The sequence below is a fragment of the Sardina pilchardus genome, chromosome 21, assembly GCF_963854185.1.
Source record: "Sardina pilchardus chromosome 21, fSarPil1.1, whole genome shotgun sequence".
Classification (NCBI taxonomy): Eukaryota; Metazoa; Chordata; class Actinopteri; order Clupeiformes; family Clupeidae; genus Sardina; species Sardina pilchardus.
In genome coordinates, this window is record NC_085014.1 from 4124826 (window position 1) to 4141124 (window position 16299).

General features: G+C 39.6%; 1 protein-coding gene and 1 long non-coding RNA gene across 2 annotated transcripts in view; one reads left to right on the forward strand and one right to left on the reverse strand.

Moving 5' to 3' along the window:
- LOC134069460 (protein NLRC5-like) overlaps window positions 1-16299 on the reverse strand; it is a 108130-nt gene that overhangs the window by 31488 nt on the left and 60343 nt on the right. The gene's annotated exons all lie outside the window — the stretch shown is intronic.
- On the forward strand, window positions 1405-8198 carry LOC134068398 (uncharacterized). Its single transcript, XR_009936702.1, has 3 exons — window positions 1405-1464; window positions 2054-2158; window positions 8160-8198. It is a non-coding gene; the product is annotated as an uncharacterized LOC134068398 (long non-coding RNA).

Below are 16299 nucleotides of genomic sequence, written 5' to 3' on the forward strand. Positions count from 1 at the left end.
AGACACATGAAATTGGCGCATGCGCATTTTGTTTATCAATGGGATTTCACGTGCGCTTGATTCGGCCAGGGATTTGGCAGACTTCACAAAGACAAACAACATTTGAAACTATCTTTCGAAAACGAACGACTACATACTTAAACGTAAGTAAAACATTTAATCAAACTATACAGTTTTCATTGTTTTAAATGACAGTCTTGAACATTCCGTGTCGTGTTGATTAATTATGATTAAGAAATAATCATTTGACTAGCCAAATTCTGTTAATAACTAGCCATAGTTAGCTATGTCTAGTTGTTAGCCATAACTCAACTCTTTATACAACTCAACTAATGGTAATACTAGCTTGATATGTTGTGGTAAGATTTAATCTTTTGTCACTGACTGTTTCCCTAATGAACATGTTGTTCCTAAAACATTCACTCATGCAACAACGGAGGCGTTTCTGTAGCTTTGTATGCTAGCTAGCATCTGGTAACGTAAGGTAACTGTGTTGAACGTTATTAGACATCAATAGAGCCATATATGGTCGTGCTAGTCAGTGACAACTGCCACTATGTGGTTGACGGGATCAAGCACGGAGTGTGCAGGACTGGACCGCACGCAGGTTACATGTTGTTTGAGGGATAACTTTGTTGATGATTACCTTTTGAAGCATTTGGAATACTTTTATCTGGGACAGTGTTCAGCTCTGCAGTCGAACTTGCTATTTGAACAGAGGAACGACCGATGATGGGCTACATTTGTGGCAATACCCGAATGCAACATTGATATATTTTCAGTTGTTTATACTTTTACTCGATTACAGAAATATAAGTTGTCCTCTTGTCTCAGTCCTAGAGTGATGCAGTCCACCTTTCTCTTTGCCATCAAGATGTTGTGGAGGTTGATTCCCATATCAGAGAAATTAGTCAAATATGGCCTGCTCTGTTTCTCAATGATGAGGCAAGTATTAATGTATTTCTCTGCATGTCTGTGTATATCTATTTGTCTATCTATGTATTTTTTGCACATTGTTTATAAGCTTAAAGGAAATATCTGGTCATGGTCAAGTGCATAGGCAATAGAACAGGAACATTTGAACAGGTTATCTGCAAATGTTACAAAATTCATATACTTTCAATGTTTTCAGTAAGCAAATCAAACCAGCACAATTTAAATAGCTCAACAAGTGTTTTCTCTCAATTTGACACAAGTTGACACCAAAAAAGAACTAGTGCAGTCTCACACTTATTCAACACCTTCATAACAAGTGTCTTTCATATTTGGAAGAGCACATATGTGTTTTAACCTGTTGCAAATGCATCTTAGCTCATTCCTAATGGGCAATGGCCTCCAATCCTCTCTTAGGACTCCCTAAGTATTTTAATGAATCCATCTTCCCCAACACATGCTGCATGTTTTCCAGAGGAAGCAAAGATGCCATATTGCATCACCGAGCCATCATCATTCAACACAAGTCAGGTATTTGGCAGTCAGTGTATGCCCAATTTTCCCCCTCTAGACTTACTGCCGTTTCATCGGCATAAACAGAACAGAACCCACAACTGTATGCTGTAATTGAGTCTCATGAAGTATATAAGTATATATCCTTTTTTGATCCCTTGAGGGAAATTCGTTCTCTGCATTTAACCCAATTTAACCGAATTAGTGAACACACACAGCACAGAGAGGTGGGTTAGGTGCCTTGCTCAAGGGCACTTCAGCCGTGGACTGGTCGGGGATGGAACCGCAACCCTCCGGTCACAAGCTCGAAGCCCTAACCAGTAGGCCACGGCTGTCCACAAGCATAGGCTGTAAACTGCATCATGTATGAATTAAGAGTAAAAATTACAATGGCTTTGTAATACTTTAGCAGTTGATCTGCTATTTAGTATATGTTGTACCAAGTGTTCTTGTTCTTTTTCCTGCTGATAGTACAGTGACCATCTCAACCTAAACCAACAAATTTCCCGTGGGAAATTTCCTGTAACTGATGCAGTCTATAGCTAAATTAAACAACAATTGGGAATTGTGTCAAATATTGTCATTCTTTCTGTATCTCCATCTACAGTATGTGCAGGTGGCAGATATCACAGCACATAGGAGAAGGATAGCCCTGGAAGGACTGCCGCTTTTCTTCAGGGAAGAGTCTACATGCCTTTTCAGGAAATGCCTGGTAAATGCTAGTTTTGTTTCATTGTGGCCTACCAGGCCTATGTCAAAAGCAGCCTTGGGTAAAGCTGGGAAAGATTAAACACACGGTTTCCACACCGTGGTAATCAACCGTGATAATTATGATATTTGAAATGAAAGCGGTAATTGTTATCGTCAACATTTTTAATCATTGTTTACCGTTACACCGGTAATCGTTACTTGGGGGTTTAAAGTTCTGATTTCTTTACTTGTGTAGATTTTTTTAAGTTAATACATTTCATGTCAGTAGTCCAGTCAGACATAACTGTGTTGAAAAAAATGTGACATGTACAATACTTATTTTCACTGCTGTATATACGTAAGGGATAATGTATAGAACGCTGGTCATTATCGGGAAAATAAGGACCGACAGGGCGAACCGGACCGCGACGCTCACCTGTCTTGACTCACATATGAACTTCAGTCACATCCCATCCTTAATCTAGGGATGCAACGGTACAGTTTTGCCACGGTTCGGTTTGTATCACAGTTTTTGGGCCACGGTAACGGTTCGGTTTCAATATATCAATATTATCTTGGCTCTAGCAAACAGGAGGCTATATTTGCCTTTTCTATTTCAAATCAACAATGTGCTTCTACTTACACTTGCAGAGAAAATATTAAATGCATAGCCTGACACAGATGAAGCAGAATCACAAAAATGTATTAAAAGAAAAGAACACCATCATTGCCTTCTGTCATAAACAGGCAATGTTAGGCTATCCATAGTGCAGTGCAGCATAAAGTAATGTGTAGTTATTTATTTAATAAACTCACTGTTCTTCACACATTTAAAGAAAATACTTAACTGTTATACACCCTCAAAAAAGTAGTGAACAATTCTGAAAATCTTCTCAAAATAATTGGTGAGGTAGTATTATGTGTAGTTTCAAATGGATATTTGATTTGGGAGTGCCTGCCCTGTCCTCTTTTATGAACGTAAAAAATGTAAACATAGACAAAAGTGCAGTGCAGCATTAAAAATATTAGAACAATGAAATGAACATTATTGCAACCTGTTGTCAGGGGGGGGGGGGGCAATATTCCGAGAAGAAAGTGGCAAATTTGCCACTTCACAAAGTGTCTGTTTCCCCTGTGTCTCCTGTCGTGTGTGTGTGTGTGTGTGCGTGTGTGTGCGAGAGAGTTGTGTGATTGACGAGTGGACGAGCGATTGACTGATTTAGCAGTGAGTTTATTGTTTTTCGAGTGGACACCTCCCGCTGCCCGTAGCCTAGCATGTACAACGTCAGGAAAATAAATGACCCGAGTTTGGAATGACATGTCAGCCTCCCCATCTCCTATAACCTCCCATCCCTACAATATTTTCCAGTAAACTATCAAAAAGAGAATACACTCAGCAGTGTCGGCGTCACGCTTTCTTAGGCTGCTCTAGCGAGCAATCAACGCAGGGCAGAAACCACCGGTTACACTGTTACACACAGACTTTATAATGTGGCAAATTTTCGACTTTCTAAAGTGGCAAATTTGCGTCTTTACAAAGTATATATACGTGGCCCTAATACGCCGTCGTATTCGTTATGTCTTGCAATGCACACTGTGCTTTGTTTACTGACGGTCTTTTTGCCTTGTTCGTGGGCTACTTCAAATGTCGCCATGATCATGCAGCCGCCGGTAAAGTTTGTTTCTTCTCACATGACTCCTTCATTTGCATTTCAACGCGCTTATTGGCTCTTGGGAAATTCAGTAAAATTCTGATTGGTTGTTGCAAGGTTGACGAGAGGCAAGCTGAACAGTCAGAGAAAACGCATCCCCCGGGTCCTAAGCACTCCTCCCTATCGCTCCCAGGCTACGCGCGCGCAATAACCTTGTATTAAATAAAAAGTTTAATGTCGCGTATACCGAAATATTGCGGTTTAGGTGAGTCTATTGAACCGAACAGGCCAAACCGAACGGTTCAATAAATTATTGAAAACCGTTGCATCCCTACCTTAATCCATAGGGTTTATTATGATGTCAGTCCACTCTTTGCAGCTATAACAGCTTCAACTCTTAGACTTTCCACAAAGTTTAGGTGTGTGTTTCTGGGATTTTTTGACAATTCTTTCAGTGGCACATTTGTGAGGTCACACACTGATGTTGGACGAGGCGACTGGCTCTCAGTATCCACATTAATTCATCCCAAAAGTGTTCTATCGGGTTGAGGTCAGGACTCTGTGCAGGACAGTCAAGTTCATCCCCACCAAACTCTGTCATTCATGTCTTTATCTATCTATCTATCTTTATGGACCTTGCTTTGTGCACTGATGCACAGTCATGTTGGAACAGGAAGGGGCCGTCCCTGAGCTGGGCTTGGTCCCTTAGTTCCAGTGAAAGGAACTCTGAATGCTTCAGCATTAACCAAGAGATTTTGGACAATTCCATGCTCCTAACTTTGTGGGAAATTTGGGGATGGCCACTTCTTGTTCCAACATGCCCGTGCACCAGTGCAAGGTCCATAAATACATGGATGACAGAGTTTGGTGTGGATGAACTTGACTGGCCTGCATAAAGTTCTGACCTCAACCCAATAGAACACCTTTGGGATGAATTAGGATGACTACTGAGAGCCAGTCACCTCATCCAACATCAATGTGTGACCTCACAAATGCACTTCTGAAAGAATGGTCAACAAATCCCAGAAACACACTCCTAACCTTATGGGAAGACTTCACAGAACAGTTGAAGCTGTTATAACTGCAAAGGGTGGACTGATGTCATCATAAACCCTATGGATTAAAGGGATATTCCACCATTTTTGGAAAAAAGCCAATTTTTCACCTCCCCTCGAGCAAAACAATTAATATTTACCTTTTTCCCGTTCATCCAGCCATTCTGTGAGTCTGGCGATACAACTTTTAGCTTCAGCCTAGCATAGCTTGGAACTACATGGAACTACACTCTCATCTGGCGGAATAATCAAGGGAAGTTGCAAACGTACCATGGGCGCAGTGATATCTGAAAATAGTCCCCATAGGCAACAAGCAGTAGTAGTGCGTGATATCACTGTGCCCATGGTACGTTTGCAACTTCCCTTGATTATTACTCCAGATGAGAGTGTAGTTCCATGTCAAATCAGCCTAGAAAAATGCCAGGTTTCATTTTCAGTTGGTGTTATTGCACTCTAACTTGAGAAGAGACACGTTTTAAATGGGAAAATTACCGGAAATCTTAGTTACTTTTAAGCATGATGCTAGCAGGCGAGAAGCTAATGGTCTAATCCGATTCAATGATCTATGCCAGGCTGAAGCTAAAAGTTGTATCGCCAGACTCACAGAATGGCTGGATGAACGGGAAAAAGGGAAATATCGATCGTTTTGCTCAAGGGGAGGTGGAAAATATTTCCAAAAATGGCGGAATATTCCTTTAAGGATGGGATGTGACCGAAGTTCATATGTGAGTCAAGACAGGTGAGCGAATGCTTTTGCCAATATAGTGTATGTCTTGTATACCTTATACACCTTGTCATTCGGTGGTATTATTTTTATTATTATTATTTAATTTTCTAAATTCTTGAGTAAATGAGAGATCTAGGGCCTCATGTACAAAGACTTGCGTGGAATTCTTACTACAACATTGCGTAGGCGAAAATCTGGAAAGAAGCGTACGCACAAAAAAATTCAGATGTATGAAACCATGCGTACGCAGCAATCCACGCAGCTTTCCTTTGTACATCCCAAATAACGTGAAATTAAGCGCACATGCATGAGCATTATACTCCACCCCCTCTCCTCCCTCAATCACACTCATTTTAATATGCTAACTAGAAGGCCACTCGAAAACTCAGACCTCCACGAAGGCAAAACGCCTTATCCCACAATATTAATAAGAGAAAAAAATCATTTGTGGATCCATCCGTTCTTGAACCTGCTACAAAATGTAATAATTTATATAATCAAATCGAAAAAGTATTAAACGTTTATTACCAGCGATTGCGAGGTAGAAGTGCTCTTATCAGACAACATGGTAAAGACAGTAGCCTACGTCTTTATCATCTGTAATTAATAACAAAAAAAAACAGTAGAGGCAGAGCGTGGCAGTGGCTACAAGGGTCAGAGACCGTGGCAGATTCATTGGTCAGTCTGCAAGTGACAAGGTTCACATAACGCGGTTTGTTGGGCATTTCAAGCATTACAAAATAACTGCAATAATTAAAAGGTAATTAAATCACACGTGTCCGAGTAAGAACACGCATCGCGCACCCATAGTAAGTTTATCCACGCTTTGCCACGACGATTTCTGGATCATATTCCTATATTTTGCACAAGTGTTACAACAATAATGTGAATGCTTACTCGAGGAAAGTCAAAGTAGCCTATGCAGTCAGTCAGGGAAATTGCTTCAATTCGCACTAAGCTATTCACGCGGATCATCTTGTCCCATTTGTTTTTTGTTTTACTGAAAACTGTCGGAAATATGTTAAAACACCCGGAAAATGTTTTAGACATGGACATATGCGTGAAGCGACAACAATCATCACAGATTTCGAGGAAGGAAAGCTCTTCGAAATCTGAAATGGTTGATAAGCAAGTGAATAATCATGTATGGAACTAAATATAGGCATTATCTCTATACGTTTCACATTAGGCTACCTAATTCTTGATATCCTCTGATAAGACTACAGTTTTAATTGCAGATATAGGCTGTTGCATAGTTTGGTACTATTAACGCATGTTGCATGGCCAATTATCTAAAAACATATGCCTACGTATTTCGAAGTGCTATTTTTAATATGCTGTGCAAATAAAGGCCTTGATTCGTGATCAACTAATGTTGTTGCGCTGCATTGCCTCTATGTGTCGCCAACTGACGATACACACTGGAAATGTGCGTACGCCAGGCATGAAGCTTGCGTGGAGGACCGCACATTCTCACGTTCAAGTCAGTCTTTGTACATCCGGACGTGAGCGTGAGACTTAGCGTACGCAGCATTTTTGTGCGTACGCAAGCTTTGTACATGAGGCCCCAGGTGTGTTAAAACGTGATTATACGTTGTTTTGCCTCAGCCCTCTTTTTAAATGTTGGAAATGTCATTATACTGTCAACGAAGAGTGGGACTACTTTGAGCTAGCCTGGCACGCCCTCCCAGTGACGTAACACCTTCGGCTTTTGCTGTCGCTGGTCTGGTCAACTGCTAATCGGGAAGGATTTCTGAGTTCCCGAAATCTGCGGAACTGCCCCCTTTGGTCGAGAACCAATCAACTTTGAGCAGCTCCAACGGCTCTGGGTAGAGGCGTGTTCAAGGCAGAGGAAAGAGTGTTGTTGTTGGTTCAAACTCGGCAAACCGCTTTCTGACATCGACCAGTAGCAAATCGAGGCACTTAAAGGAGGCGGGTCAACCAGCGCTTGGAGAAACCGTGTTAGCACAGGCCCTTGGTCAGACTAAAGTCTCGCAGAGCCTTTGAAAGTCGATGGTAATCAGGCTAACTTTGAGCCTTTCTGTGGTTTAAAACAGCGATTTGGCTATTTAGCTACAACTAGGAGGCGGTCTTCTCCGGCCTGCCTGAACGTCTGCTTGAAATTCTGCTCCCCGGCAAACTGAATTCCAAATTATTATGCATATGCAGTCTTTGTTCATTTTCCAGAGTAGTCTATAGCTACACCGGCATTCTCTTTTAACATAGACAGCCAAATTTGCCTTTAGATATATTTCATAATTTTATGAAAATGGTTTGGAATACTGCTCTGACATTCTGCAGGACAGGAGTACATTATTTAAAAATAAATAAATGAATACAACTTGAAACCATCAAGAAATTCTGTAGTTGTCCAGTTGACAGTGGAATTATGTTCCTCCAACGTGCAGATAACGACCCCAGTGGTGCTTACTATAAAAGTAGTATAAGAATGTAGAAACCATGTAATGCCAATGTAATGTCATAAAGTGTTATTACATGTTCATGATGATGTGTCATGTTAGTGACAGGTTCATGTCACTCTGTCGAAAACCTCAAGTAAAGCGTTGCTATTTTTTAACACCCATTCAGATGCTGTGAGGAGAGTTGGATTTGTTGGTGAGATGCCACAGGCATCTAATGTTGAAGAAGAAATTAAGTCATGGCTACGAAACGCGAGAGACCAGGGTGGCGGACGACGGCAGAGGTTACTACAGCAAAACAGAAACCCTGATGCTAACGTGAGCTAAGAGGGGGGGGCAAATGTAACAAATGTATTGCGGAGGTGTACTGTATTTGTTATTTGTTATTGCTGGGGGGAACACATGTTATACCTTTGTTATTTATTTATTTATTTATTTCATATACAGTGCCCTCCATAAGTATTTGAACACATGCTAAAGTTGAGTATAAAGAGGAATATAAAATCATCTTTTGGAAATTGATCTTAATGTCTTACTGTAAATACAAAAATGAGGAAATATCCAACATTTAAGGACACCAATTTTCTATGTGAATGAATAATGTATCGTAAATAGATAAATGTTTTCCTTAAAATACAGGCGTCATAAGTATTTGAACCCCTATGTGTTAAATTCCCATAGAGGCAGGCAGGTTTTTATTATTTCATGGATCCAGGATACTATGCACCCTAAAAAAGTTCCCTTGGCCTTTGCAATTAAAATAACCCCACATCCTTACATACCCTTCACCATCCCTAGAGATTGGCATGGTGTTTTTTCAGTTAGTCTATTAGCTGGTTTCATGCTCATTGAGCTCAATGCAAATCAAACCAGGTAGTAGGCTAATTGGAAAAGAAAAAAAAAAAGCACCATACCAATCTTTAGGTTAAGTGAAGGGTATGTGATGATGTGGGGCTGTCTGCCTCATGAGAATTTAACACATGGTTGATTCCGTGTCAAATCAGGACACTTTCGGATCTCATTGTCACAGATTGCATTTTGCATTTTGTCCATGCTCAGGGTGGGAAATGAAAAAGAAACATTTGCATAAGACAAGTCAAATTGGTGTTTTTAAAAAGAAGAGGTAATGCAGATTAAAGAAAAAAATATTTTAAAAATCGTTGTATATTCCCACCAAGTGTTAGGGTGCTCTGAATATGAGATCCAACATTATTTTTCAAACTTGTGAGGTCTGCTGTTCAGTCCCTGATGGAATTTCTTTCTTCTTTTTCTGAGAGTGTTTCTACTGATCTCAAAAAGGGGGAAAAAATCAACAGCCTATGTTGAGTAAAAATATGTCTTCTGTAAGTCTAAACAGAGCCCAGCCAAGAACTCCAATAAAATGTTGATCAACTTTGAGGGACTGCTATGACCATCCAGGATGATCCAGACCACTCGTGGTGATTTTACTGCATGCTATTCCAATTTATGCACCAGCCTCCAAAATTTAAGCCTCCTACAAATTCTAGTTCTTGAGCAATGAGCTTATGAACTTTGACAAACAAAAGAGGCAGAGCAAAATTGACACCCCCCTCCCCCCGTAAAACTGTCTAACTTGGAAAGTATTGATCTTAGCACAAAAACATTTTACAGAGTGTCTCCTGGGTAACATAGGTACAAATGGTATTTTTTTTTTCAGATTTTTTTGAGACGCAAGTGCGTGCGCTCTGGTTGATTTGACGTGGAATGACCCTCTTGTGTTTTGACTTATTGAATCTCCTTTACTGTAAGTCACACACAAATGGTTCTTATGTTCTTTGAAAGCACTTTTCCAGCTCTATATTTTCCATAGATGACATACAAAACCCAAAATGAAAGGTAGCTGAGTTGTCAGAGATTATAATATTAAGAAATGAATAGCAAAAAAATCCATATTTTATCATTCTTAATTTTTTCCCAAAAGCTAGCCTGGAATGTCATTGACATCTCCAGAAAATTTGGTCTGTGATTTTTGAGGCATTGGGGAAAAAAAAGAAAAAGAAACCAACCACTGCAAAATACAATTCATTTTAATAGGACACCTTCAAATAAGTACTTTATTATAGTAGAGATCATGCACGCTTTTTCATGAATGATAATGAAACGGAGTGATTATTTGCACCCGGGTGTAAATAGTGGAATGGAGGCATTTTCTTATTTGCACCCAAACTTGAAATCCAACATAGCGCGACCATCTTGGCAGGAGATGGCCAACCTAAATCCTAAATCTAACAAGTTAGGATTATTAAAACAATATTTTAGATGGTAAAGTGGTGCTAAATTTCCATAAACCTTGTTCAGTGAACGGGTAAAGCCGTCCGTTTGTAAGCAAAAGCAAGAAATACGATCTTCTAGTTTATTTACCATTACCTAGCAACCATAACACGTCATTCAAAGATTAGTAGTTTCACGTGTTACTCAAATGTAGAGTAGTGCAGCGGATAAGCGTCGGGTTACGTCTCCGGAGACCCATGTTCGATTCCCAACTGAAGCATTGTCTTTTTCTTGCATGCCAAAGTACGAATGACTTGTTTTTTCTTAGATGACGTTACCTCGCGGCAAATAAGAGTTTGTGCTTTTTGAACCTGTCAAATTTTATTTCAGTTATGAGTACAGTTAAGTAGAAGTAGGCTTCAGTAGTTGTGAGTAGAAAGGTTTCTTGGTGTTTTGAGCCCCCAACGTTGTCTTCAAGGCATCGCTGCCTGGAAGGCGCTGGGGTTAGGCATGGGTTAGGCATGGGTTAAGGTTAGGGTTAAGGTTAGGGTTAAGGTTAGGAGTAGGATTAAGTGCCTTTAAGTCAACAGTGGCAGCGCTGCCTGGAAGACAACTCAGAAAACAACTCTTTGAACTATAGCTTGCCTTTGATCAAGCTACCACATGACCACTCATTAGCCTAATATTTGTAGAATCACCAAGTAAGTCTTTAGCTTGAACACTTTTTGAGATAATAACATCTGAACGTTGCTGCAGATTTAGATGAGGGCGCCAATGTGCCAAAAATCAGAAGGGGGGTACCATGTTCAAAAACGTTTTTCTCTGGAAGTATTAGGTATACCAATCTAATATTTTGGCTAAGTCAGTTTAAATGGTTACTCTTCAGGTGGTAAAATTTTGAAGGAAATCTGAGATGGTCAAGCAGAAGGAATTTGTTGAATTGAGGTGGAATGACCCTTGTGTTATTCTGACCCGCTGTTTCTTGTCTTTTAACCTCCTGCCTTGCCAAATACGTCATCAGTCACACACCCATAGACATACAGTATACGTAAGCCTATGCACACACCCCTAATCGCGGTGTCGACCAGTTCCTTTCACACTAAGCCCGCCTCGGCAATAAGACTACCCCTCGAGGCGGGTTCATTGCCGGGATGGGCTGACTCCCCTCCCTGTGTCTGTCCGTGTGAAAGGAACAGCCTTAACGTTAAACTTGGGTAATATTAGCATTATATTTGTCAGTGTGAAAGGAGCTTATGTCTAGCACTACAGAGTTAAAATTGAACTTTCTACTACATCCTCACGGACCATCTCCATCATACACCTTCCCATACTGTCCGGATAAACTTGTCATGGATCAGGACATGCTTTTAGTAGTGGAACCTGTGACTGCAACATGGACTACAGTCATTGTCAACCAAGGACACAATTGCTGCATCACAGACACTGATGAAGAATAAAATGAGATTGTAGCTTTTGTTCCTCTTCCTGCAGAGTAACCTAAAGTGGAGGTGTATTATTTGTGACTCCAGTGTTGATTTTCATTATTATTGAGTGGCCAAGGAGTAGCCTGGCCCCGCCTGTCTACGTACAGTACTCCCGTTCTTTTTCCCTACAGTACTCCGTCTGGAATATTGTGATCCACCCTTGTTTAGTCCGGCAAGAGCACCTTTGTCCAACCAGCGAACAGAGGGCGTTCCTGAGAGTGATTACATTTAAGTTTCAAGCCTATCATTATCATTGTGTCCCCCTTGGTTAACATACGTCATTACTAAACGTTAGTGATTGAACTCCAATGATTTCAAACTTCAGACAAACGTCCACAAACCAGGAAATACACATTTGCCAATGGACCTACTGTAGGACAGACTCTCTGCGAAGTCAGAGAGTTATGGTTTCCAGGCTAGCCAAGGAGCCTATTTAGGTGCATTTTTTATTTTGTGTTACAGGTGAAGGACTTGTTTCATTCATTCTCACTGACAACATTATGAAAGAGTGCATGGTCTCTATTAAGGCGAGACACGGCAGGTGTAAATACTGTTTTTGTGACCTCCGGTCAATTTCGAGATTTTGAGCTAGTTTGCTACTTTAGCATGTATTCTACCACCCTACTACAACAACAAAGTCCGATTTGCACATTTAAGTGTTTATTTCACGAACTTTTGTCTACTCGCGCCTGTATATTTCTCCTAATTTTACCAAAAGTTCCCATTCTAAAGTGTCATGTACTACCGTGATCGTGATCCAAATCATATCGTGTTTGATACCGTTTGAAAGCCCTGCTTCTCCTACAAGACGCTATGCTATCCAAATATGGGCATTTCCTTTGTATTAGCAACCAATCGCGAAAGTTCAAAGACGAGTCTAAGCTGAGAACGCATTTCATTGGCTGTGTTTCAAGGCTGTTTACTCAAAACGAGTTTTCCCCCACACGCCATGCAAAGGATCTCCACTTCTGCAGCACCTACATACACCAAACTTTCCAGTCTTATTCCTAACTATATTAGGAAGATATTTACAGAGGGATTTGTTGATATAGCATTCTTGGCATGATTTACATGACTTTTTATGCCTAAAAATAGGGCGAAAATCCACTTTTTAAGCCAATTGGCAGTATTTTCTGATTTACTGGAAAACAAAAGAAGATATTCATAATCCCCTCTGTAAATGTTTTTTTATTTGATATATTAACACAACAGAAAAATAATTTTCAACCTGGCTTTTTCCAATGGTCAGATCCTTCGCATCAAAATATATGCAAATTAGCGCATATTTAATGAGATAAAGCCTAATTAGCATATTTAAACATTAAATTAAAGAAAACTTGCAATACATTTTATTCTCCTATTTATGTGAGTATTCAACTGGTAAAGTTTCATGAAGATACCTTTAAGTTTAAAATGTTCCCCTATTCACCTGGGGTGTCTCGCCTTAAAGTACTTAATTGAAGGTGTCAAAAGTGTGAACTGAAGAGGAAAACATTAGTCCTATTAAAATGAATTCTATTTTGCAGTGGCTGGTTTCTTTATTTTGCTTATTCATTTTAAGCATACAATAATGTTTTATGGCTGAAAGAATCAATGCAAGTTCAGAATAACTGAAACTTGATTAACTGAATTAGTCACACTGTGTTTGCAATACAGTTTCATGTTAAACTGGCCCATTAGTGACTTGAATATGTGATGCCACCTTATAGGTCACAATATCTGCAATGCCTCAAAAGCCACAGACCAAATTTTCTGGAGATGTCAATGACCTGACAGGCATTTACATTTTTAGAAAAAAAATGAAGAATTTTAAATATAGTTTTTTTGCTATTCAATTTGTAGTATTATAATCTCTGATGACTCAGCTACCTTTTATTTTGGGTATTGAATGCCATTTATGTAAAATGCGGAGCTGAAAAAGAGCTGCCAAAGAACGTAAGAAACATTTCTGTGTGACTTACAGTAAAGGAGATACAATAAATCAAAAGTGTAGTCCCCACCCCAATTAATTTAAACTTTCTTAGTCTGAATCTCTCTTAATATTGTTTCTCATATGACTAAATCGGCATGCCAAGTTTCGTTAAATTCCGTGATGATGAGATCCGAAAGTGTCCTGATTTGACACAGAATCACCCACATGGTGTTAACATAGGGGTTTCAATACTTATGACCCCTGTATTTTTTATAAAACATTTATTTATTTATTTATGATACGTTATTCATTCACAAAGAAAATTGATGTCCTTAAAGTTTTGGGTATTTCTCATTTTTTTAATTTAAGGCATTAAAGGGATATTCCACAGTTTTTGGAAATACGCTCATTTTCCACCTCCCCTCGAGCAAAACAATCAATATTTACCTTGTTCCCGTTCATCCAGCCATTCTGTGAGTCTGGCGATACAACTTTTAGCTTCAGCCTAGCATAGATCATTGAATCGGATTAGACCATTAGCTTCTCGCCTGCTAGCTTCATGTTTAAAAGTGACTAAGATTTCTGGGAATTTCAAGTTAGAAAGTGCAATAAGATAGCCTGGGTTTCCCATACTGCCTTGCGCGGTGATTTCTTTCACGCTGCTAAGGCAGTCTGGAAACTAACGCCCCCATGTTCGCCTGATGTTGGAGGCCAATCACAGAACAGGGGAGAAAGCAAGACCATGAAGAGCTATGCAGAGACGCATTTGATTGACATCCGTGGCGCCCAATGAACGGATCTGGGCATTTTTTCAAATACGAGAAAATGAACGTCTGGTTGCCAGACCACGTCTCATTTGAGAAGTGGGAGGCGTTAGCCAGGCTAGCAATAAGACCAACTGAAAATGAAACCTGGCGTTTTTCTAGGCTGATTTGACATGGAACTACACTCTCATCTGGCGTAATAATCAAGGCAACTTGCAAACTACTGGCACTACTACTGCTTGTTGTCTATGGAGACTATTTTCAGATGCTGCGTACGATATCACTGCGCCTATGTACATTTGCAAGTTGCCTTGATTATTACGCCTGATGAGTGTGTAGTTCCATGTCAAATCAGCCTAGAAAAACGGCAGGTTTCATTTTCAGTTGGTCTTATTGCACTTTCTAACTTGAGAGGAGACACGTTTTAAATGGGAAAATTCCCAGAAATCTTAGTCACTTTTAAACCTGAAGCTAGCAGGCCAGGGCCGGTTCTTCCTACAGGCCAACTAGGCGACCGCCTAGGGCGCCAAATTGGTTGAGGGGCGCCCTAAAGCATCTTTCTTTCTTTTTTTAACAACATTGATTAACAAAATAAGAAACGCTGGAAACAGATAGTCATTACAAAGTAGCCTGCAAAGCGGAGCTAGCGTCTTCAATTGTAACAAAAGTGTGTTCTCATTATAGCCCGATAACTAAACCCATGTAGAAAGACGCATCATACGCGTCCGGCGCATGATTTCGACAGGCTGATGTGTGTGTGAGCGTGTGTCAGTCAATCGTAACAGTCTGCATAATCTTTGCAACGTTACATTGTAAACATTGTTGCAATGTCATATCTGCCTCGTTTTAACGGTTAGCTATATGTTACTACAATGCTGAAGAGAAAGTCATTGTAGGTCCGGTTCCAATAAACAAAACTTATCTAATAGGTCCTATGGCTGACGCACGTTCGTATAAAAAGTAGTGTCTTCCATTTAATGCTCTTGAATGTTTATTGTAACAAACAGCACAGTTCAAAGGCAAAATCTCAGTATTGCCTTGTAGGCCAGTCAATCTAGCTCAAAAAAGGGCCAAAACTTAAACTAATTGCAATAGTAATGGTTCATACTTTTTATGGATCCTTAAACCCTCCTGCATCACATATTAAAAATCTACCCATTTATATTTAGTGGAACATACTTTTATTCAAGGTCAAAGGTAGCAATTTCCAATGCATTTTGCCATTGGGATTTACTACAGGTGAAATGGGTAAAATGTTAAACTATAGATATCAAATTGAAACTTTCACAGTTGTTTACTCACATTAAGGCTAATATTTTTTGTATTGCAAGTTTTCTGAAATGTGATGTTTATATATGCAAATGAGACCAGTTTTACCTAAATATGCAATAATTTGCATATATTTCTAGAAAACTAAATCTGAACAATAGGTACAGTCAGCTTCAAAATAATTGCTGCATTTTGCTTCTATATTGAATACCAAAAGCCCTATGCAAAGGGAATATTAGATATTACTTCATATCACCTCAGAAATGAGGAAATCAAGTCAAGTCAAAATCAATGCGTTTCAATGGAAGTACATTATAGAACAAATGATTGTCAATGATATGGTATGATGGAAGTATCTCAATGCATGCCAAGTCACATAAGGAAGATATTGACCTTTAGACAACATATCAAGTGAGTTGCATGCACTGAGATACTTCCATCATACCATATCATTGACAATCATTTGTATAATGTACTTCCATTGAAACGCATTGATTTTGGCTTGACTTGATTTCCTCATTTCTGAGGTGATATGAAGTAATATCTAATATTCCCTTTGCATAGGGCTTTTGGTATCCAATATAGTAGCAAAATGCAGCAATTATTTTGAAGCTGACTGTACCTATTGTTCAGATTTAGTTTTCTAGA